Raw genomic sequence first — 25,421 nt, 5'->3', positions numbered from 1 at the left:
GGGCTCCAAGAAGGCCTGAGTCCGCCCCTGAAATGCTGTGTAAAATTTGTGCATGGCTGCATTTTTTCCTGAAGAAAAAAAAAAAAAAAGTTACGGCCCCAGTAAATGATAAATGCTTAGTTAAGATGGAAAAGGCATTGCATTTGTACAATTAAGATATTTTGAGAGAGGGAAAGAGAGACCACATTCACATAACTTCTATTACAGTATATTGCTATAACTGTTTAATTTTATTAGTTATTGTTGTTAATCTCTAACTGTGCTTAACTTATTAATTAAGCATTACCATAGCTACATATGTATAGGAAAAATCATAGTATATATAGGGTTTAGCACTGTCCGTGGTTTCAGGCATCCACTGGGGGGCTTGGAATGTGTTCCCCGTGGATAATGGGGGACTACCATATTCATAAAGTTGTGGGCAAATTAAGGGAAGTCACCCAGACTGGCTAGATGAGTGTGCAGTCTTGAAAGGGTGACATGAACGAGCAGTTTCTGGAATTGCTCTTCAGTAGAAGAATACAGCTACTGCCAAGGTATGGCCTGGCTGGGAGGCACCAGGTGAGTAAGTCCCCAGCCACTCTTTTCTCCCCCCTCTAATCTGCTGGTGTCTTCCAACTGGCCAAACCAACCAGAAGCCAGAGGGCAAGAAATGCAGGGACTACCTTTTTCATAGAAATCAGCCTCCCAGGGCTGAGAGCAGAGTGGAGAAGGGAGGAGGTTGGATCTGGAGGGCAAAGCAGAGAGAATCCGGCAAGAGGGAGCATTACGATTATCCTTTACAGGTAAGAGAACTAACACATCAAGAGGTTGAGTGGCCTACCGTAGGTCAGTAGCTAGTAAGTTGTGGAGCTGGGATTTGAACCCAGGAACATTTCTTCTGTACATCCAGTTGGATCTGGAATGTTAGGTTTTTCAGAAACCTGTGTGTTTTGATTCTTTGGTAATAACCTGATTTGTGCAAACTTAGCTAGGCTGTCAAAATTTAGAGTAAGTGACTGCTCAGAAATCACCCCCCCTTTTTTCTAAATAACAGTGTGTATTTTTTTTTTAATATTTATTTATTTTTTGGCTGCGTCAGGTCTTAGTTGTGGCACGTGGGATCTTTCACTGTGGTGCACGGGCTCTTTGTTAGTTGCTGTGAGTGCACGGGCTTCTCTCTAGTTGTGGCATGTGGGCTCTGTAGTTGCGGCACGTGGGCTCTCTAGTTGTGTCGCGCAGGCTTAGTTACCCTGCGGCATCCCCTGCATTGCAAGATGGATTCTTAACCACTGGACCACCAGGGAAGTCCCAACAACAGGTATTTTTTAGATATGTTTCATAGCTGATTGGTTATGTTTCAATAAAAAAATCCTTTTTCTATATAGTTGATGGGGGTGATATGTCCGTGAAACACACGTGAGAAAGCTGTAAGTTTGTTTTGTTTTGTTTTTAGTTGAAAGTTTCAAAAGAGTTTGTAGTGTAACCTGACCGCTTAAACATTAATGAGACTTGGCCACCTTGGAAGGTGAAGAGTGTTGAGGACAAAGGAGGTGGTAGTTCCCTCCCTGCTCTTCTGGCTGGAGGGAATGCACAGGGCAGGGGCTAGTGTGTGGGAGGTGGAGCCCATCGCCCCTGAGGCATGAGATGAGGGGCTCTGTAGCCAGAAGAAGCTCTGTGGGAGCCTGATTATTATGGTCTCCAAATACATGTAGTACTGCATTGCGGAAAAGACCTATTCTGGGGCCAGAACTAGGCTCACTGTGAAAACAGAACGGGCTGCTTTGGAAGGCCTCAGATTTTCCATTCCCTGAGGTTGTGAAGCTGAGGCCACAGGTGAGAGGTGTGGCTGAGGGCTTGTATTAGTTTCCTGTGGCCTCTACAACAAATTACCACAAACTGGGTGGCTGAAAATAACAGAAATTTATTTTCTCACCATTTTGGAGGCCAGAAGTCTGAAATCAAGTTAACAACAGGGCCAGGCTTTTTCCAGAGGCTCTGGAGGAGAATTCTTTGCTTGCTTCTCCTAGTTTCTGGTGGCTATCAGCATTTCTGGGCTTGAGGCTACATAACTCCCACTCCTGCCTCTGTGGTCACGTGGCCTCCTCCTCTCCTCTGTGTGTCCCCTATAAGGACACCTGTCATTGGATTTAGGGCTTACCTGGATAATAATTCTAGATAATTTTTCCCCCAGTTTTATTGAGAAAGGCTGACATACATCACTATAAGTTTAAGGTGTACAGCATGATGGTTTGATTTACATGTAGTGTGAAATGATTACCACAAAGGTTCAGCTAACATCCATTGTCTCATGTTTATACAATAAAAAGAAAAGAAAGACAAAAAGAAAAAAAAATGTTTCCTCTGTGATGAGAACTCTTAGGATTTATTCTCTTAACACCTTTCCCATACATCACACAGCAGGGTTAACTATAACATCATATTGTACATTCCGTCCCTACTACTTAACGTATCTTATAACTGTAAGTTTGTACCTTTTGACCGTCTTCCTTCAATTCCTTCTTCTCCCATCCTCTGCCTCTGGTAACGACAAGTCTGATCTCTTTTTCTATGAGTTTGGTGGGTTTTTTAAAATTTGTTTGTTTTTAGATTCCACATATAAGTGATATATAATGTTTGTCTTTCTCTGTCTGACTTATTTCATTTAGCATAATACCTTCAAGGTCCATCCATGTTGTTACAAATGGTAGGATTTTCTCATTTTTTTATGGCTGAATAATATTCCACTGTGTATATATACCACAGCTTCTTTATCCATTCATCATCAGTGGACACTTAGGTTGTTCCTATGTCTTGGCTATTGTAAACAATGCTGCTATGAACATGGGGTTGCAGATATCTTTTTGAGTTAGTGTTTTCATTTCCTTTGGATATATTCCCAGAAATGAAATTGCTGGACCATATGGTGGTTCTATTTTTGATTTTTTGAGGATCTTCCATACTGTTTTTCATAGTGGCTGTACCAATTTACAATCCCACCAGCAGTGCACAGGGGTTTCCTTTTCTTCACATCCACACTGGCATTTGTGATCTCTTGTCTTTCTAACGATGACCATTCTAACAGTGGCAGGTGCTATCTCATTGTGGTTTTAATTTGCATTTTACAGGATGGTCTTATTTCAAGATCCTCAACTTAATTATATCTGCAAAGACCCTTTGTTCAAATAAGATCATATTCGCCTGTTCCTGGGTTTAGGATGTGGACATATCTTTTTGGGGGCCACCATTCACCCCACAACAGAGCTCATGAGTGTACACTGCAATCCTTGATCCTGTGATTCTGTCATGATGCCCATAGATTTGATTTACCACCTGGGCTATAGGCTCCTTGATATAGTATGGCTCTTGTAAATGCTTTTGATTTGATCTATTGAAATTTTATTTTAACTTTAAATGACAAACAAACAAAATTCTTAGAATCTGCCATCCCTCATTTCTGAAATGAAGGGGTGAGTGAAAAAGGCTGTCAAAACAGTTCGGTCCCTGCCTTGCTGGAAGTTTTCTGTGCTTTGCTTTGTCCCGTGCTTGGAGGAAATGAATGGGAGAAGGGCAGTCACTGCTCCTGTTCTGGCTTCTCACCTGGGGTTGCTAGATGCTTTTAAAACTGTAATTACTCAGAGGAAGGCTAAAGATGTTAAGAGTCTTTCAGGAAAATGAAGCAGAAGCAGTAAAGTCTCAAGTTTTAGTCCTTCAGAAAGCATTGGCTTAGAAATATGGTTTGTAAATGTTGCCAGCCTATCAGCAAGGCTTTTATGCATGTGTTTTCAATAATGAGTCCCAAACTGGGGCCTGTGTACATCAGGCACACAAGACAAGGTCAAGGGTAGCTTTGGCAATTATCTGGCTAATTTGATGAATATAACTCATCAAGTGGAATATATCAAGAGAGCCCACCCCAGGGTGTAAATTACTCTGTTTGTTTGTCTGTGTTGATCACATTAACTGGGTAAGAGCCAACATCCATTCCCTCTGTGCTGTGGAGAGGCAGTTGTAATTAAGGTCCATTTCTCTCCAGGGGCCAGCTAATTTTGGTTTCTCAGCCACTTTGCAGTTTGACTTCAAAAGGGAAAGAGGAAAGAAAAAAAAGGTAAAATGTCCCTTCACTTTATTATGTTATATATTCTGCTATAACATTGTTACTCTGGTTAATATTAACTTTGGATCTGTTTGCTTTGAATAGTATACCTGGCATACTGTGATGCTTAGAAAATTTAGTCTCACCAGCTGAAGAAAATGGTTCGCCTTGCACAAGACTGGCTACATAATTTAGCAGGCCCAGTGCAAAATGAAAATGGGAGGCCCCTGTTAAAAAAGTTATTAAGAATTTCAAGATGGTGTCAGCGAGCATTAAATCAAGCAGGAGGCCCTTCTGAACATAGTGCCTTGTGTAACTGCACAGGTCACTTGCCCGTGAAGCTGGCCCTGGAGTCACATAGATGCTGAGGATGGCATCTTCTGACTTACTGGCATCTTCTTGACGCCCAGAGAGCGACTAGGCCAGTTTCCTCTGCCGCAGTTGAAACACACTCTTCTGTAGGGACAAGGGCAGCGAGCAGGCTGGCCATCTCTTGTTGTGTCCTCTGTGTCTCCTTCCTCCCTTATCCACCTGGCTCTGTGCCCTGAGAGGCTGATCTCTACCATCAGCATCAGTGTCCATCTTTGTCTTCTGATTTCTAGTGTAATTCAGCCTATGGTGGGTCCAGCCATTGTTGGGAGGGTGGGAGGAGAGTGAGGTAGGGTAGTTATTTCCTCCGTTCCGTTCCGTCCTGCTGGGTTGGATGTTGCAGGGTGGCTTGTCTGTTGCCAAAGGCCACAGCTCCATCCAGGCATCCTCTGCCTGCAGCCATCCTCTGCCTGCAGCCATCCTCTCCGCATTCCTTTAGCCACTCCTTCCCCTCTAGCCCTCAGGCCTAGGGTGGTAACCCTCCCTGATGCTGTGAGCCGAGCCTTCACTGCTTTCCTGAACGCCCGATGGCTCTGCTAACACGTGACTGCTTCATCGACTCCTGGAAAAGCTGGCAGTCAGGAAGCAGTGTGTCCACACCGCAGTGGTGGAGAATGTGTGCTTGGAGTTGGGCATTTGAATTCTCTGGCATGACTTTGGGTGAGTCATCTCATCTGCAAAATGAGCATAATGATAGTTCTTCGCTTCTGGGGTTGTTTTGAGCATGAATTGACGTCATGTGGGCATCATGCTTGGCACAGTGCCTGCTATGCAGTAAGTGCTTGTGAAGCCTGGTGGCATTTGCCATTAGTTCTCTGTAGTGTCCCACTTGAGGGGATACACTGTTTACTTTGTCTCTGATCTGAACCAAGGCACTTACAGCCTAGAGTATACCAATGATTATCAAGTTTTCACTATTTCACTGTTGTTTTGGGTGTTATTTTTGTCTATTCAGCGAGATTGTAGTGTTCTGGAGATCAGAGATTCTATCTCCAGAATTGTCTTGGTGCTAATCTAAGTTCCCAACCTAGTAGCTAGCACATCATTAAGCGGTCAAGAAATATGTCTTGGCTAAATATAGTGACCATATAATTTTTTGTTCACACCAGGACCCTTTTGAGTGTGAAGGAGGAGAGCTTTTTAATGCTTATAACAAAACAACAGGCACAAACACGGATGTCCTAGGCAATCCGGGCGAAGAGCGACATATGGTCCCCCTAGTTAAGTGGGACTCAAGATAGTTTTCCAAATGTGTTTTAAAGTTTGCCAGGCTACCCTTTTTTGTATTAGTCTGCCTTTGTTTTATTAGATAAAAACTTGAGATTTCAACAACATAGAAGAAATATGTTTAACACTCCTAGCAGATTCTTGACCCAAATTTGAGGCAATAGGTCAGGGCTTCTTATACAAATAGAGACCTACTTTCATACCTTATTACCCTTCTTTATACTGGGCACCTGCTTACAAAACTTTCTTCTGTACCTACATTTCCCCTACTATTTAGTCTCCTAGTTTTCATCTTTTTCTTGCAATAGTGATCATTTATGTTCAAAAGATGGCAAAATAGATTCATATACATATATTTTTCCAAACATCTCTGTCTTTGTATTTCTGGTTGCCTAGGTGACATTTCCAAGAGAATGTGTGCGAATCTGCTATTATTAAAGTGGAGATAACATGGCAACTATTTTTAGGCCCTTCTATACCTTTCTTTTTCCCCACCAGACCGTGTAATTGGTTTATTTTTTCTGTTTTCATTATTGGAAGGCCATGTATAGCTTCCTTCCTCTAGTTCTAATTTGAGGATTGATTAACTTTTTGAAAATTGACATAATAATTCAGTACCTTCTTCATTCAGCATTACTGTTGATCGTCTCTTTTTAATTTAATTTAATTTAATTTATTTATTTTTGGCTGCGTTGGGTCTTCGTTGCTGCGCGCGGGCTTTCCCTAGTTGCGGCGAGCGGGGGCTACTCTTCATTGCGGTGTGTGGGCTTTTCATTGCGGTGGCTTCTCTTGTTGCTGAGCACAGGCTCTGGGTGCGTGGGCTTCAGTAGTTGTGGCACTCAGGCTCAGTAGTTGTGGCTCACGGGCTCTAGGGCGCAGGCTCAGTAGTTGTGGCACATGGGCTTAGTTGCTCCGCGGCATGTGGGACCTTCCCAGACCAGGGCTCGAACCCGTGTCCCCTGCATTGGCAGGCGGATTCTTAACCACTGCTCCACTAGGGAAGTCCCTGATGATCTCTTTGATTAGTGGATACCAGTTGTTTTTCCTAAATGTTGTCCAAGCCAAGCTTGGGCATGGATATTTTTGGTAGAAGGAAAAAGGGGTACAGAGGCAATCTGTAGATCCATAGAGGAAAGAGCACATCCCCTTTGGAACTGGATTAGCCTGGCTTCAGTCTTAGTGCTGCTGCTTAGTAGCTGTGTGACAACTGGGCAGTACATGGACCTGCTTCATGAGGCCTCTGTGAAGGTTGAGAAGGTTAGGTGGGCATGAGGTGCGGCGTCTCACATAGAGAACTCCTGCTGCTGCTGGAGCTGCACTTTAATATCCAAGGTACAAGTGTACCACCTTCATTTCATACAGGAAGCTGCCAAGACTTGAATTTACTAAAGAGATAAATTCGAGGGATCATTTTCTTTGCTAAAGTGTTTTTTGTTTTAATAAGCTTTTCAGAGAATTTCTTTCAATGGTGAACACACCACTGGGTGTACTTTTAGTAGTTTTGAAATTAAAAATCTCTAATTTACCCCACACTTTTAGGAACATAACTGTAGTATTGTTACCCATAATTCAAAGGCAGCCAGTGTTAATACTTGGGATTTACATAATTTACCATTTATGTAATGGTATATATGATATAAAATCTCTGTAGTGCTATGTAAGGGATTTTGAATGTTTATCTCATTGTTGTACGCACTTGAAGGGGAAATATTTAGTCTAATTCAGTATTAGGGTCTGGAACACTGCCCATAGGGACCCGAGATTATTAATTTGGATTTTATGGCAAGGTTGAGAGGAGGGATGGACTTTAATCTGTTGTTATTTAAAATTGTTTAATATTGGAGTGTTATGCTGGCTGGGGTTCCTTTGTTTCTCACTCTTTTGCATTGTCATTTTATTTTAATAAATAGATTTATCATCTGTCACTCAGACTTATCAGATTTGGCGAATGAGGCAGATGGCTGCATCATTGCCCTGGAGTTTGTCTTGCTGCCCTTGAAGATAGAGGAAGGGGGGAGGAAGCAGATGTACAGACAGACAGAAAGACATACGCACACACATGCACACACACACACGCGCACACATTTCTCTTTACACTCGTGACCTAAAATTTCTAATAGGATATTTAAAGTAAGAGCTCTTTGATGGGATTTTGCTCTGTGACTGCTCGGAAGGGGAGGATCGGGATGTGGGAAGTCTGTGATGTTGAGTTCCCACCACCTCACCCTTTGGAAGACATGACAGCCTTTTCCATGTGAGACCAAAAGGCAAGCAGTGAGAATCAGAAGTCCATTCTGGCCTCTGAAGTTTCTTGGGTAAAGCAACAGGAAGACTGTGCCTTGTATTTTTCTAATCCAGACACTTAAAGAATATGTTCCCCAGAGCTTGGGTGCTGTTTCCTTCATACCCTAATCCCCACCATTATAAAAGTAAGGCATTATCATGAAATAAAATGTGAACATTATGGAAAACTAGCAAGAAAAAATAATCCAAATATTCAAAGGCAAACAAGGTTAATATTTGGAACATTTCATTATTTTTATGACAGATTTTTTTCTTAGCTACATAGTCATATTTTTATATAATTTAAAAATTATTTTTCATTTAACTGTACTGCAAGCTGTGATATTGTGATATAATAAGAAATATATATTTGGTCTTTGCCCCCAGTTGCTGGCACAGAGCTCCTAAAACCCTTGGAGTTTCTAGTGATAGGGATAAGAGGAACATCTTCTGTTATTCATAATGTGCCTTTTTCAACCATATCTGAATTTATGCTAATGAAGTGACTCTTGGAAGATAGAGGGTTGGAATTTTTAGTCCCTCCCCCCATCCCATGCCCCCCAATCCTCCAGGGAGGGAAGAGGGGCTGGGGATTGAATTCAGTCACCAATGGCCAATGATTTAATCAACACATGCCTACATAATGGAACTGCCGTAAAAATCCTAAGTAATAGGGTTTGGAGACCTTCCAGGTTGCCGAACATATCAAAGTGCTGGGAGGGTGGCATGCTTGGAGAGAGCATGGCAGCTCTACGCCCCTTCCCCCATACCCTGCTGTATGCATCTCTTCCAACTGGCCTTCCTGAGTTGTATCTTTCTGTAACAGTTTGATACTCTACTAAGTAAACTATTTTCTTGAGTTCTGAGAGCTGTTCTAGCAAATTATTGAACCTGAGGAGGGGGCCTTAGGAACCCCCAATCTATAGCTGATTGGTCAGAAGTACAGGTGACAACCTAGGGCTTGCAACTGGTGTCTGAAGTGGAGAGCAGTCTTGTGGGACTGAGCCCTTAACCGGAGGGGTCTGCATTAACTCCAGGTAGTTAGTAGTAAGAATGGAGTTATAGGACACCCAGTTGGTGCCCAGAGAGTTAGAGAATTGGTTGGTGTGGAAAAAGCCCTTGCGCATTAGTGTCAGAAGTGAAGGATTGAGACTAAAAGAAATGGAAGTTTTTACTTTAAAGGACTTTTCCATTTTATTTTATATTCTTTGTAGATAATTGTAATTGGGCATAAACGATTCCGTTGACTGGATATACCTCAGGTTACTTAGCCATTCCATGATTGGTCATTTGATAACAAATCTAAATAATTTTTTTGCTATTATCATTTTTGTACAGTAACTTTTACTTTATGCAAGATTATATCCTGGGATATATTTCTAGTGGATTTAATAGATTGATGTTTTGAACATTTAAAAAGGTAAAAGATGTCCTAGCACTCTTTATTGAATGGTGTTTTTTATTTTTTTAACTTTCCATAAAGCAAGTGTCTTTTCTTATTTGTGCGTTTTTTTTCAACTTAAAACAGTGGTATTATAATCAGAAGGGTCTTTTCTAAGGGAAAGAAGATTTTGCATTTACCTGGTAGTTACACTGAGAGTAACTTGGTCCCCTTGGATCCTAGATCTTTGCCGTGTAAGTTGACCATCACGATGCTGCTCGTGAGTGTAGTCTGAGCAGCCCCTAATGATTTCTCATCCATCTCTGCTGCGTTGCCCTGAGGTGTAGGGACACAAATATAATCTTGTGTTACAGGTGAAGAAGCCAAGCAAATCTCAAAGACTCATTCAGGGTTATTCCTGCTTTCCAGTCTGGTGGTTGATTCTTTTATATTATTCTATCTGTTGTTCTGCTCTTCCTTCTGATTTCCTTTTAAAGTGATAAATTTATCTTTGAAACTTCAGGTCTAGTTTGATCACCATGTAGGGAATCTCAGGAAGGTCATAATGATAGTTTTGCTTAGAAATGAGGGTTCTTCCAGGACCATTATTATTATTAATATTATTTTTCAAAAAACATTTGTTGCATGTCTGCTCTGTCCAAGGCAATATGCCAGGTGTTGTGGGAAATACAAGGTGAATAAAACACTCTTCCTTTCCTCAATGGATTTACACTCATTTCTTTAGCATTGTTTTAGTTACTTTTATTAAGTTGCGTTCTCTACTAAAGGGTATCAATATTTTGTGTTGCGCTTGCTCCACAGTCTGGAAACCCCAGGGGGTGATGTTGTTTTCTATCCAGCAAGTCTTGTGAGTAGAGTGCATTGGATGTTGCACCCTAGTCAAAGCGCTACTGTGAGGTACTTAAAACACCTGAGGACTTGACTGATGCATATTTTATCAGCTAAGATGGGCCCGGAGATCTGCAGCATCTGTGTTACACTTTTCCGTCCCAGCTTCTCTTCCTTTGGGCACTTAGGTTACTCATTTGGTCAACCAGGATCTAAAAATAAAGCTAGAAACTTTGAGAGGTTTTTTTTTTTTTTTTTTTCCCTTGGCTGATTGATGTGTGTTTTCGTGTCTCCCAAACTGTGCTGTGTTACTATTTACTTTTGCATTATGTATGGCACTTAGCAACCAACAGTGGAAATGAAAGTTAAGAGCACAGGCAGTCCTGGCTGAGCTGCAGGAACCGGCCAGCTGAAGCCTTAGAGAATTCTCTTTCCCTCCCCCATTCCTGCACTCTGTGGCCCTTGGGTCTGCCTTGCCAGCCTCAAGTTCCTGCTTTTGCCTTCTCTACTGGTGGCCAAGTGAGGACCACAAGGAGGGACAGGAAGGACCCCTCCTGCCCCTACCCTTACCCCTCTCGGTTCCCTTGTCTGGTCACCGTGGCTGAGGCGAGTCTCTTCACCCCAGGAAGGCAGGCCTTGGCCACCACTGACATCTTGGCACTGGTGACAGTGCTGTAGGGTCAGAAGCACTGTGTCTTATTTGGAGTTCTGAATGCATTTCCAAAAAGGAAGGTACGAGTTGTGTCTGGAGCGTGCAGGGCCCATAGGACAAAATTCTGTGATTCTTGAGGAAATCTGAGGTGAGGATGGCTCTTTTAGGGTGACATAAGTCAGTGCTTAGAACATTGTTCTTGGGGGAGAATACTTTCTAGATTCTAAGAATTCCAGGTTAGGAAGAAACTTAGAACATGATCAGCCTGTAAGTTGACGGACTGGCTTTAAAGTCAAAAAGTGGCTTATCCTGGCATGGGAGTGGCCCCTTGCTTGAAACATTGGAGTGTGTTAGCCCTTCTCTCCCCCAGCCCTCTTCCGTAGCTGTCAGAATATGTTAGTCTTTCAATTTTTAGAGTAGTAATTGTACTAAAAAACTTGCATCCTGATTCTACCTAAAGAAGGCAGGGAGAAAGACCTTGGGAATATAGATTTAATTCCTTGATTATTGCCTTTTAGCAAAGAATACAAAACCAAATACACCAGGGCCTTTGGGGAAGGCCCTTATTTTTTCCCTAAAGAAATAAAATTTCTGTTCCTTTCTCACGACTCCTGAATGCTTCTCATTCGTAATACATTTTGGAGAACAGATTTGAAGAATATTTCTGTGAATCTTTTTTTCCGGGGAAATAGAGAATTTTTTCTTTCTAAATAGGTTCTTTGAAAGGTGATTTTTATCACCTTTCTTTAGCAAAATCCATTTTGTTTTTTTAAAGGCTGGAAAGCATAGATCAGCAGTTCGGAATGATTAAACAATACTTACTTGGAAAGGAACAAAATCTGTACAGTTGCTTGTGTAATTTTCACAGAAGGGCCAAAACAGTTAAAGAGTAAAACCCCCCAGCCTCTAGGTGAATTTTTTTCCAACCTCAGAAGGGGTGGGCCCCCTCGGAACAGGAAGTAATCACAGGCCTGCGGTTTGAGTAATGAGAGAAGGCTGTGGATTTGGCTTAGCTGTTTTCTTCATCCCGAAAGCCAGGGCAGCCTACAGACGCTCTCCTACTTCAGCATTGGCATCTTTTCGTGGCACACGCAGTGTACATGGGCACCTGCCTGGCAAGAAAAAGGAGCCACAGGAATAGCTAGAGCTGTAGAACGCATTGGAAGAGGAGGCTAAGCTTCGAGCAGTTGCAGACGGAGGAAGAGAAGTCTGGGAAGTTGGCATATCAGCCCTGGTACATGGAATGAACTAGTCCCGAGGGGTCAGTGTGGGGCCCAAGTGGAACAGGGCACAATACAGGATAAAGACAGGGACGGGGTGTCCACTTTCACGTGCTACCCACGGCTCAGGTTTTCCCGTTAAAGAGGATTTTTCCCTGTAGTTATATCCATAGGCTGACAGTACTATATGTATTGTTTAAGACTATATTTTTGTTTAAGTTAATCACTTAATAAATTGTTGCTTTAGTTTGGGCCCTCTCAGTGGCCAGGGGCTAGGATGTCACTCAAATGAGTTTAAGTACAAGGAGCTTATGGTAACAATGACTACTTCTATCATTACGTTGTTCTGAGTATATTGTCACATGGACTCTTCTGCCCTACTCCAGGTAGAGGGTTACTAACCCCATTCTACTGAGGAGGAGCAGCCTTAGAGAATGTGTCCTAAGCATGTGGGTGGTCAGCGGGAATCCGGACTCACACCCAGGTGGTCACTTGGGAGCCATAGTCTCTAACCACTGTACTGCTCTGCCCCTTCAAAGGATTCTGAGCCTGTGAAACAAAGAACAGTTGGGTCTCATGGAGCCCAAAACAAAGGACTGAAAAATTGGGAATGGAGTCATTACCTTTCTCAGAGGTCATGTGGTCTCGCTCAGTTGGCCCCTCCCTTTTTCTCTCCTGTCTTCTTCTGTTGCTTCATTTTACATATGGTCCCTGAATGGCCAGCCCATAAGGCTGCAGCCTGGGACCTCAGTATCTTCTGGCTCAAACTTGTAACTGAGAGTTTCCTATTGGTCTAGTTCATTGAGCCAGGCTACACAGCCATTAGAGCCTGGCTAGGAAAATGATTAGCTGCCTTTCGGTTGGCTGTTCATCCCAGGTCCTTTGGCGGTTGCCTCATGCACAGACTTTTCCAGCACCATTTTCCCAAGCAGGGGATTGTGGGCAGGACATGGGAAGTTGTTCAGGGCAGGAAATTAACATCTGGTATAAGCTCATTTTATACTTTAATACTTTTAAAGTTAAATAACACATTTGCTATCTTTATAAAGTCTCAAGTATCTATATCTGTTAAGACTCTTCAGGTTGTGAATGATAGAAACTGAATTTCAAGGGACTTAGAAAAATATCGAATTTAATTGGTTCTTTTTTTTTTTTTGAAGATGGCTACCCCAAATTTATTAAAGATAACTTTTCTAGAATTGAAAATAAAATAGATGCAACGTATGACTAACCCGGCAAGTTTTTCTATTCTAGAAAGTACTGTTTTTAAAAACTTTTAAGGTTGACTGTCATCTAAATAAATCATTAATTGGTTCTTGTAACTGTGTAGGCAAAAGCTTGGCTGGATCCAGGTCTTAAACAATAACCTCAGAAATCGAACTCTTGCCATCGCTTGGCTCTGCATTCATCTGAATTGGTTTCATCCTCAGGCAGGCCCTCCCTTCATGACCTCAAGGCACCATTGGAAGCTCCAGGCTTATCTGTTAGCTGAGCTGCCCCCGTGGAGAGCTTCTCTTTCTCTATAGTGCCAGTAAAATTCCCAGGTTTGATTCTCATTGCTCTGGATCGCCAGTCTCTCAACCAAACATGGCAGCCAGGCTGATTGGTCAGGCCTGGGTCACTGCCCACCCCTGGAGAGGGGTTAAACCACCTCTTTATTAAAACACATGGGTATAGTCTCCAGACTATATATAATATATATACTATATACTATATATATATAATTGGAGTATAGTCTCCAATTGGGATGTTAGTACCTGAAGAAATGGGAATGGATTCTGTCCAGACAAAAATAACCCATGTCCACTTTGGAACATTTTCAGGTATATCATAAATAACTGGATATCCATAATCAAGATTTTAGGGCTCAGGGTAAGCAGTCTGGGTCACTGACTTTATCTTTTTTGTATGTGACAAATCCAAAGACCTATGAAGTCCAGAATGTTTGGAAAGGCCTAGATCACCTATGTTTTTTTAGTCATTAGTCCTGAAAAATGATGCTATTAAACCAAACAAAATTGTTATTAAGACTTGCATCTTTTGGGAGATTGGGATTGATATATATACACTAATATGTATAAAATAGATAACTAATAAGAACCTGCTGTATAAAAAATAAATAAAATAAAATTAAAAAAAAAAGACTTGCATCGTTTTGAGAAAACCAATAGCAGGGTGGTCTTGTCTCCATTTTTTTGATTAAGTAGGAGGATAAGACTTTAAGGGCTCTTGTTAGGTGCCCTCTATTTAAAGTCTAAGCTGTTCTAGCATAGAAATGACTTTGGTGAATTACATAAAGGCTTTGTGTAAACCTTTAGCTATGCCTAGGATTTAAGACGCAGTTTATTGAGGTAATGATTAAATTGTCCTGTTTATATATCCATGATCTTAAAACCCACTGGGAAATAATTGCTTGGTTTTTAACTATCTCATAAATCAGGAACTTCAAGGCCAGGGGAGGTTAAACTGGTAAGTCCCCATGCTAACAGATACAGGTTGAATCTATGTAACCTCGAGTCTTGAGTAGTTTGTGTGGGGGGGGTGTGTGTGTGTGTATAGATATAACTTTGTGCTGACAGACTTGCCGTATCTCTTGCTTACTGTACCTACTGCAACGGTCCCAGATATCCATTGGAACAAATAATCAGCTGCTTTTGACTATCAAAGTTTCACAGATAGTTGCCTTAATTTCTTGTACTTATTTAAAATTTTAGGGAATTCTCTGGCAGTCCAGTGGTTGGGACACTGTGCTTCCACTGCCTGCAGGTTCAATCCCTGGTCAGGGAGCTAAGCTCATGCAAGCCGAAAGTTGCGGCCAAAAAAAAAAAAAAAGTATATTAATGGGGTTAAAAAAGTTCCCTGATATGCCAAAATGTGTTTCTTCTCTCTTGACTTTAATTTAGTAGCGCAACTATTATTTGGTTCCTTACTGGTTTGAAGTTCTCAGTTGCAAACAATAGTGCCCACTCTGGCTAGTTTATACAGAAAGAGAGCTTTTAAAAGGATATTAAGGAGCTCACAGAATTTCTGGGAGGACCAGGGTCAGACTTGGAGGCCATGCAGCCAGGAACACTACACAAATTACACCACTGGTGGCTCCAGTAGAGACCTTGGTGTGGCTACCACAGAGCACAGGTCCCTCTGCTCATACCACCAAGTGAGTCCTTACGTGGGGACCCCATCGCTGTTGCTTCTGCAGGCTGGGCATCTCTCTGCCATGCTCCCCACGTCCCCACCACAGTGAATCCCGTATGGTGACTCCTTCTGTACCCCTACTCTCTTCTGAGAAGAATTTTTGCATGGTTGCTGCTGATTGGTGGAGCCCAGGTCACGTGCCTGTAAAGTAGGCTGGGGATTCAAATTCCTGACTTCTCTGGAAGATGTGGACTCAGAAGGTAGGAAGTTTCTCAAATTTGGGAGGAGTATTTGAAAAAAGGCTGTTTGGCCACAAAATATGACAAATTACTACACTTAACCTCTGTAGACCTTATTGTTCTAAAATAGTGACTGACATCTAACAGTAGGGCTGTTTCCTACCGAGTACAATTTGAATGAATCCAGGAAGGAACCCCCTGGCCTAATGCCATATAGGAGTTTCATTACTTTTCATTGAATGTAAACCTCCCACCACCCACCTCTTTACTGCCCTTGGTTGCCTCATCTGTATCAGCTAAATGTCTCCATCCGTTCCCTGCATGAAGGCAGGAAACTGGTCTAAAAAACAGAAATGAGTCATCTGATGCTCAGAGAAGGTAACCCACCTGCCGAAAGTCACACAGCCTATCAGTGATTAAAATCCAAGTCTGCTCCAGAGTCCACTTCTCTAACAACTGTGCAGTACTGCCTTTGGAGCCAGGTATGCTCTCTGACTTGAGGGTTTTCCTTGTCAGTAGTGTGTGATAGAGAGACAGCTGGATTTCTGATGAGCCCTCAACACAGTCCCTCTGCCTCCTACAAAGATGAATTAATGCAGTGTTGGTGAGGGAATTGGGATTTACTTGTGTCTCTGCCACAGCTAAGCCCCTGATACAACCAGGAAATGAGTATTATTAGTTGCAAATGGAAGCTTTATTCAGTGGAACTTCCAATCACATGGTTTGCTTTACAATATAATTCATTATTAAATGAATTGTGTCCCCTCCGCCTCCCCCAAATTCATGTATTGAAGCCCTCATTTCCAATGTGACGATATTTAAACAGGTCCATTAGGGAGGTAGTTAAGGTTAAATAAGGGTGGGGCTCTGATCTGAGAGGACTGGTGTCCTTATAAGAAAAAGAAGAGATAAAAGAGCTATTTCTTTCTCTGCGTGCACAGAGAAAAGGCCACAGTGAGAAGGTGATTGTTTGTAAGCCAGGAAGAATGCTTCACCAGGAACCAACTCTGCTGAAATGTTCATCTCGGACTTACAGCCTCCAGAACTGTGAGATAATAAATAACTGTTGTTTAAGTCACCCAGAGTGTGGGATTCTGTTACAGCAGCCTGAGCAGATGACTATGGGTCCATTTGCCTTAAATCCCAAATAGGAAAGTAGGGATGGTAGTTACATATGCAGCAAAAGCTAGAGGAGCAATGGGGCCTGGAGGAGGGTGAGAACACAGATCATCAGGGGTCATTAAAGGCTGCATCAGAGGCAGTGCCATGTGAAATGGGCATTGAGGGAGTTGGAGTGCCTTGCAGGCAGGGTAGCTTAGTGGTTAGGAGTATGGGCTCTGGGGTCTGACTTCCTGCATTTGAATCCTCGTGCTGGCTTGCTGGCTGTGAGACTGTGGGCAAGTTACTTAACCCTTCTGAGCCTTCCTTTTTTTTTTAAACATCTTTATTAGAGTATAATTGCTTTACAATGGTGTGTTAGTTTCTGCTTTATAACGAAGTGAATCAGCTATACATATACATATATCCCCATATCTCCTCCCTCTTGTGTCTCCCTCCCACCCTCCCTATCCCACCTCTCTAGGTGGTGACAGAGCACCGAGCTGATCTCCCTGTGCTATGCGGCTGCTTCCCACTAGCTATCTGTTTTACATTTGGTAGTGTATATAAGTCCATGCCACTCTCTCACTTCGTCCCTGCTTACCCTTCCCCCTTGCCGTGACCTTAAGTCCATTCTTTCCGTCTGCATCTTTATTCCTGTCCTCCGCCTAGGTTCTTCAGAACCATTTTTTTTTGATTCCATATATATGTGTTAGCATATGGTATTTACTTTTCTCTTTCTGACTTACTTCACCCTGTATGACAGTCTCTAGGTCCATCCACCTCACTACAAATAACTCAATTTCGTTTCTTTTTATGGCTGAGTAATATTGCATTGTATATATGTGCCACATCTTCTTTATCCATTCATCTGTTGATGGACACTTAGGTTGCTTCCATGTCCTGGCTATTGTAAATAGAGCTACAATGAACATTGTGGTACCTGACTCTTGATTATGGTTTTCTCAGGGTATATGCCCAGTAGTGGGATTGCTGGGTCGTATGGTAGTTCTATTTTTAGTTTTTTAAGGAACTTCCATAGTGGCTGTATCAATTTACATTCCCACCAACAGTGCAGGAGGGTTCCCTTTTCTCCACACCCTCTCCAGCATTTATTGTTTGTAGATTTTTTGATGATGGCCATTCTGACCGGTGTGAGATGATATCTCATTAGAGTTTTCACTTGCATTTCTCTAATGATTAATTAAGAGAGGTTAATTAATTAAGGTTAGGTTGTTTATTTGACATGTTTCTTGTTTCTTGAGGTAGGATTGTATTGCTATCAACTATCCTCTTAGAACTGCTTTTGCTGCATCCCATAGGTTTGGGGTCATCGTGTTTTCATTGTCATTTGTTTCTAGGTGTTTTTTGATTGCCTCTTTGATTTCTTCAGTGATCTCTTGGTTATTAAGTAGTGTATTGTTTAGCCTCCATGTGTTTGTATTTTTTACAGATTTTTTTCCTGGAATTGATATCTAGTCTGATAGCATTGTGATCGGAAAAGATACTTGATATGATTTCGATTTTCTTAAGTTTACCAAGGCTTGATTTGTGACCCAAGATATGATCTGTCCTGGAAAATGTTCCATGAGCACTTGAGAAGAAAGTGTATTCTGTTGTTTTTGGATGGAATGTCCTATAAATATCAATTAAGTCCATCTTATCTAATGTGTCATTTAAAGCTTGTGTTTCCTTATTTATTTTCATTTTGGATGATCTGTCCATTGGTGAAATTGGGGTGTTAAAGTCCCCTACCAAGATTGTGTTGCTGTCGATTTCCCTTTTTATGGCTGTTAGTATTTGCCTTATCTATTGAGGTACTCCTGTGTTGGGTGCATAAATATTTGCAATTGTTATATCTTCTTCTTGGATTGATCCCTTGATCATTTTGTAGTGTCCTTCTTTGTCTCTTGTAATAGTCTTTATTTTAAAGTCTATTTTGTCTGATACAAGAATTGCTCCTCCAGCTTTCTTTTGATTTCCATTTGCATGGAATATCTTTTTCCATCCCCTCACTTTCAGCCTGTACGTGTCCCTAGGTCTGAAGTGGGTCTCTTGTAGACAGCATATATATGGGTCTTTTTTTGTATTCATTTAGCCAGTCTGTGTCTTTTGGTGGGAGCATTTAATCCATTTACATTTAAGGTAGTTATCGATATGTATGTTCCTATTACCATTTTCTTGATTGTTTTGGGTTCGTTATTGTAGGTCTTTTCCTTCTCTTGTGTTTCCTGCCTAGAGAAGTTCCTTTAGCATTTGTTGTAAAGCTGGTTTGGTGGTGCTGAATTCTCTTAGCTTTTGCTTGTCTGTAAAGGTTTTAATTTCTCTGTCGAATCTGAATGAGATTCTGAATCATTCAGAAAATCATTCTGAATGATTTGCTGTGTTGAATCTCTGTCCTTGCTGGGTAGAGTAATCTTGGTTGTAGGTTCTTCCCTTTCATCACTTGAAATATGTCTTGCCGCTCTCTTCTGGCTTGCAGAGTTTCTGCTGAAAGATTAGCTGTTAACCTTATGGGGATTCCCTTGTATGTTATTTGTTGTTTTTCCCTTGCTGCTTTTAGTATTTTTTCTTTGTATTTAATTTTTGATAGTTTGATTAATATGTGTCTTGGTGTGTCTCTCCTTGGATCTGTCCTGTATGGGACTCTCTGTGCTTCCTGGACTTGATTATTTCCTTTCCCATATTAATGAAGTTTTTAACTATAATCTTTTCAGGTATTTTCTCAGTCCCTTTCTTTTTCTCTTCTTTTTCTGGGATCCCTATAATTCGAATGTTGGTGCATTTAATACTGTCTCAGAGGTCTCTAAGATGGTCCTCAATTCTTTATTCTTTATTCTGCTCTGCAGTAGTTATTTCCACTATTTTATCTTCCAGGTCACCAATCCGTTCTTCTGCCTCAGTTATTCTGCTATTGATTCCTTCTAGAGAATTTTTAATTTCATTTATTGTGTTGTTCATCATTGTTTGTTTGCTCTGTAGTTCTTTTAGGTCCTTGTTAACGTTTCTTGTATTTTTTCCATTCTATTTCCAAGATTTCGGATCATCTTTACTATCATTACTCTGAATTCTTTTTCAGGTAGACTGCCTATTCCCTCTTCATTTGTTTGGTCTGGTGGGTTTTTACCTTGCTCCTTCATCTGCTGTGTGTTTCTCTGTCTTCTCAATTTGCTTAACTTACTGTGTTTGGGGTCTCCTTTTCACAGGCTGCAGGTTCATAGTTCCCGTTGTTTTTGGTGTCTGCCCCCAGTGGCTAAGGTTGGTTCAGTGTGTTGTGTAGGCTTCCTGGTGGAGGGGACTATTGCCTGTGTTGTGGAGGATGAGGCTGGATCTTTCCTTTCTGGTGGGCAGGACTGTGTCCAGTGGTGTGTTTTGGGATGTCTGTGACCTTATTATGATTTTAGGCAGCCTCTCTGCTAATGGGTGGGGTTGTGTTCCTGTCTTGCTAGTTGTTTGGCATAGGGTGTCCAGCACTGGAGCTTGCTGGTTGTTGAGTGGAGCTGGGTCTTAGTGTTGAAATGGAGATCTCTGTGAGAGCTTTCGCCGTTTGATATTATGTGGAGCTTGGAGGTCTCTGGTGGATCAGTGTCCTGAACTCGGCTCTCCCACCTCAGAGGCACAGGCCTGACACCCGGCCAGAGCACCACGACCCTCTCAGCCACATGCCAGGTACGTGGGGAGTTTTTTGCCTTTTGGGAAGTGTGAGGTCTTCTGCCAGCATTCAGTAGGTGTTCTGTAGGAGTTGTTCCACATGTAGATGTATTTCTGATGTGTTTGTGGGGAGGAAGGTGATCTCCACGTCTTACTCCTCCGCCATCTTGAAGGTCTCTGCATTGCTGTTGGCTGGTGTCCTTAATATAGCCAACTTTCTGTGTTTCTGAGCCTTCCTTTTTTTAAAAAGGAGAATAATGAGAGTGCCTATCTCACAACGTTGGGGAGATTAAATGAGACAATGCATGTGAAACTATTTAGAGCTGTGCTTAGCTTGTAGTAAGCATTCAATAAGTTATTAATATTAGTTATTAATATTATTTTAACCAGCAGAGAATGGGGTAGGGTGTGTTTGGGGAGAAGAGTGGTGGTAATCACAGGCTGAAGAAGTGTGTGAGCAACAGAGGGAGGAGCCGGCATGCATTTGGTGAACAGCTGTGTGGTTTGTCTGGAGCCCAGTTCACCAAGGCTCCCTTTTTCCGAGTCTGTGTTTTTCAAGGAGTCTCCTCTTGGAAGAGATTTCCCGAACGGAGCTTCGAAACAGCATAGAAGCATATCTTGGCCTGCCTGATAATGTTTCTCATTGTACATGAGCAGATTGGCCTTCTGGTTTATCAATCAGTGTCTTGAGCATTTGGTTGGCGTGAGTCAGTCCCCCAGAGTCTCATCATTCCTGAGGGAACTGATAAAATCAAATTCCTGTATGTGCAGAACTGAAGACCAGGCCTTGGACCTGCAGTGACCCCTTGGAGGTGCAGACATTGTGAGGCTCTGCTGCAAACAGAGAACTCGCCCACCACTGTCTCTCTTCCCCCTTACTCTAGCCTTTAAACTTTTAAACAGTGTGACAAACTGAACCCCAAATATGTGGTGGGATTGGGCAGAGCATAGTGTGCCGAAGGAAGAAGCCCTTAAATGCTTGTTGGGCTAAGGAAGAGTACTCGCTGTTGGCGATGCAATGGGCAGTGGACTGGGGCAGGAAGAGTCATGCCCTGCAAGCAGGAGTCTGGGTCCTGGTCCCTTCTCCCACTTACTATGTGCCTTTGGACAAATCCCTTCACTGATCCTCACATGCCTTATCTGTGTAATGGAGATAAAGTCTTTCCCTACTGAAGGCAGAACATGACTGAAAGCCGTCTTGGTTTCTCTTCTGGCTCTAATACTCATGCCCTGCCTGACAAGATGACTCCCAACAAGGGTTGAAGAAATTATGGCACAATATTTTTCTACCATGTGGAAACCAAGGTGAGCTACAGGTAGATTCTACCCTCTCCTGCCCTCTGATTGTTTCATGTTTGCTTTCCTTGTTGGTCCATTTGAAATGAAGCTAGGTTGTGTAGGTGGGGTGGTAATGGTGGGGAAGGTGGATGGACATAATTCTCATGTATTGTTCACTATGCCCATCACATCATTGAGCATATGAAAGGTGCTCAATAAACACTTGTTAAATTGAATTGAATATTACTGCCTAACAACCAATTAATTCAAATTACATTCTTATACTAAAGACATTATTTGCCTCATCTACAGAATAGTAGTTATAAGATAAACACAAATGAAAAATAAAACTGGTTATTTTGAAGAACAAAAGATGCATTATGAAGGCTCTTAGTTCTGTTCCAGAGTTGCATTTATTTAATAATGACTCTTGTTAGTTTATTCTAGGATGTTTTATCATTTTGAATTGATCGCCCCCTGCCTCCCCAAATTCATGAGATAGAAAATTAAAACATTAGTTTTGTTTTAGAATTCAGCCTCCCACAGCCTTATTGACAAGAATTGGGGGTGTTAATACTGCAAAGTCATCCTTCATGTGATTCGGATAAATGCTGCTCACATCTTTATGCTACTGTTTTGTAAATAGAGGATTCATTTCTTGTCTGAGACTAAACATGGGAATCTATTAAAGTGGCCCAAAGTGGACAGCCTGTTCTCATGTGTGCAAGAATTCTAAAGGCTCTCATTTCAGATACACAAAAGCAAAACAAAGCACACACAGAAACACCCCTTTTCCACTTGTTAGTAGCTTCCTAGAGTAAGGTTATGGTTGTGATACACTCATGTGCCTTCCTTCCTGAACGCATAGGCTGGCAGCACAGACTGGAAATAATTCCTCTGCTCCAGCTGATGCTGTTCCGGACTCGGCTTGCTCCCCGGCATCAAGCGTGGCCTTTGTATATAAAAAGAATGCTGTTAATTCACTTTCTAGATCAAAAGATGCACTCTAGAGGCCAGCAGACATGCTTTATTTGACCTGTAGTGTTTTTAAAACTTAAAACTTGTTGCCAACTTAAAAAAAGAAAGTAGAATATGTCTCAAAAATGTGGATTTCAAGCTTCTCTTGAAAAATCATCATATCTGCCGGGAAAATGGCACATGGCTGCAATCAGTGAGCTGAGCAGCACCTGCTCTCTTTAGAGAGGACACATGCACACTCACTGATCTGAATCTCGACTCTTCTTACCTTCACAAACCCTGACCTGCTCGGCTCACCCACAGGCCTGCCTGCCCCTGTAAGCATTTGCATTTTTTTTAATGGTAAAATATACGTAACATAAAATTTCCCATTTTAACTATTTTTAAGCGTATAGTTCAATGGTATTAAGTACTTCACATTATTGCACAACCATCATCACCATCCATCTCCTAAACTTTTTCATCTTTCCCAACTGAAACTCTGTTACTCATTAAACAACAACTTCTCATTTCCCCCGCCCCTCAGCTCCTGACAGTTACCATTCTACTTTCTGTCTCTCTGAATTTGACTACTGTAGGTACTTCATATTAGTGGAACCATATAATATTTGTCCTTTTGTGGCTGACTTATTTCATTTAGTGTAATGTCGTCAAGGTTAATCCATGTAGCAGATGTCAGAATTTCCTTCTTTTTTAAGGCTAAATAATATTCCATTGTATGAATACACCATAGTTTATCCACTCATCTGTCAGTAGACAGTTGGGTTGCTTCCCCATTTTGGCGGAATAATGCTGCTGTGAACATGGGTGTTCAAATATCTGTTTGAGTCCCTTAAGCATTTGCATTGTTTGGACAATTTTCTTGACCATTTCCCCACTATGCTTTTGTTGCTCCAGCTTTCCTCTCTTTCACTGGTCTCCTAAAGGCAAGGGACTGACTTCAGCTTAATGAATTAACTTCTTTGAGAAGCAGTGAAAAATCCTCAAGCCATCTCATGAAAATGACTTAGGTTCTTTAAAATTGTAAAAAGCAGTTTCTGTGGGATTTTCAGAATTTAATGTCACATTAATATAAATATCTGGAACTAACATTTTGTGATCTATTCAGTCTTGAGTTTAGCTATGAAAACTCCTGTTTTAGGAAGAAATTTACAATGTATTTGGTTTCTTGATCGGAACGAAGCTTGTTCATATTGCTTTGGTGTGCTATGTATGCTAATGAGACCTTTTCCTTGTAGGTGCTGATGAGAAAAATAAAAATAATTTAGATTTTATTTCCTAACTTTCAGGTTGCATTAAGCTAGGAAACATGTAAATTTTTCCCACTGAGTGCTAAATGGAAAGGTCAAAAGTTTTTGCTCTTCTTTTTGAGAGAGTACTATTACTGATCTGTTCTTTGTTAATGATAACATCAGCCTAAATGTTATTATCTGACATAGGCATATGACAATTCCCTTGTATTATTATGAGAACAAAAACTTGATGTCAACTTGGAATTTTGGTTATTTAGGTAGGCACTGGGCCAGAATTTGCATTGCTGATATTTATTTAGCATTTCGGTCTAAGGCAGTTGTGGACGTAACTTTTTGAAATCAAGAGTGCAACTAATTATGGTTTTCTCAGGGTATATGTCCAGTAGTGGTATTGCTGGGTCGTATGATAGTTCTATTTTTAGTTTTTTAAGGAACCTCCATACTGTTGCCCATAGTGGCTGTATCAATTTACATTCTCACCAACAGTGCAAGAGGGTTCCCTTTTCTCCACACCCTCTCCAGCATTAATTGTTTGTAGATTTTTTGATGATGGCCATTCTGACCAGCGTGAGATGATATCTCATTAGAGTTTTCACTTGCATTTCTCTAATGATTAATGATGTTGAGCATCCTTTCATGTGTTTGTTGGCAATCTGTATATCTTCTTTGGAGAAATGTCTGTTTAGGTCTTCTGCCCATTTTTGGATTGGGTTGTTTGTTTTTTTGTTATTGAGCTGCATGAGCTGCTTGTAAATCTTGGAGATTAATCCTTTGTCAGTTGCTTCATTTGCAAATATTTTCTCCCGTTCTGAGGGTTGTCTTTTCGTCTTGTTTATGGTTTCCTTTGCTGTGCAAAAGTTTTAAAGTTTCATTAGATCCCATTTGTTTATTTTTGTTTTTATTTCCATTTCTCTAGGAGGTGGGTCAAAAAGGAGCTTGCTGTGATTTATGTCATAGAGTCTTCTGCCTATGTTTTCCTCTAAGAGTTTGATAGTGTCTGGCCTGACATTTAGGTCTTTAATCCATTTTGAGTTTATTTTTGTGTATGGTGTTAGGGAGTGTTCTAATTTCATTCTTTTACATGTAGCTGTCCAGTTTTCCCAGCGCCACTTATTGAAGAGGCTGTCATTTCTCCATTGTATATTCTTGCCTCCTTCATCAAAGATAAGGTGACCATATGTGCGTGGGTTTATCTCTGGGCTTTCTATCTAGTTCCATTGATCTATATTTCTGTTTTTGTGCCAGTCCCATACTGTCTTGACTACTGTAGCTTTGTAGTATAGTCTGAAGTCCGGGAGCCTGATTCCTCCAGCTCTGTTTTTCTTTCTCAAGATTGCTTTGGCTATTCGGGGTGTTTTGTGTTTCCATACAAATTGTGAAATTTTTTGTTCTAGTTCTGTGAAAAATGCCATTGGTAGTTTTATAGGGATTGCACTGAATCTGTAGATTGCTTTGGGTAGTATAGTCATTTTCACAATGTTGATTCTTCCAATCCAAGAACATGGTATATCTCCCCTTCTATTTGTGTCATCTTGAATTTCTTTCATCAGTGTCTTATAATTTTTTGCATACAGGGCTTTTGTCTCCTTAGGTAGGTTTATTCCTAGATATTTTATTCTTTTTGTTGCATTGGTAAATGGGAGTGTTTTCCTAATTTCTCTTTCAGATTTTTCATCATTAGTTTATAGGAATGCAAGAGATTTCTGTGCATTAATTTTGTATCCTGCTACTTT

General features: G+C 41.3%; 1 protein-coding gene across 7 annotated transcripts in view; it reads left to right on the top strand.

Annotated features, from left to right (window-relative positions):
- NCALD (neurocalcin delta) overlaps nt 1–25,421 on the top strand; it is a 443,801-nt gene that overhangs the window by 5,573 nt on the left and 412,807 nt on the right. For 2 of the 7 annotated variants that reach the window (XR_011070731.1, XM_068525730.1), the window contains exon 1: nt 14,487–14,525. The exons of 1 other annotated variant lie outside the window; for it this stretch is intronic. The gene's annotated coding sequence lies outside the window, so the exon portion shown is untranslated. Of the gene's footprint in view, nt 1–498; nt 537–14,478; nt 14,526–16,374; nt 16,478–25,421 lie in introns of those variants that run through there. 4 more of the 7 variants (XM_068525738.1, XM_068525731.1, XM_068525735.1 and 1 more) reach the window with 4 other exon arrangements.

Source organism: Eschrichtius robustus, chromosome 17 (assembly GCF_028021215.1).
Source record: "Eschrichtius robustus isolate mEscRob2 chromosome 17, mEscRob2.pri, whole genome shotgun sequence".
Lineage (NCBI taxonomy): Eukaryota > Metazoa > Chordata > Mammalia > Artiodactyla > Eschrichtiidae > Eschrichtius > Eschrichtius robustus.
Note: the sequence above shows the minus strand (reverse complement) of the source record. Positions and strands in the feature narration are given on the sequence as shown.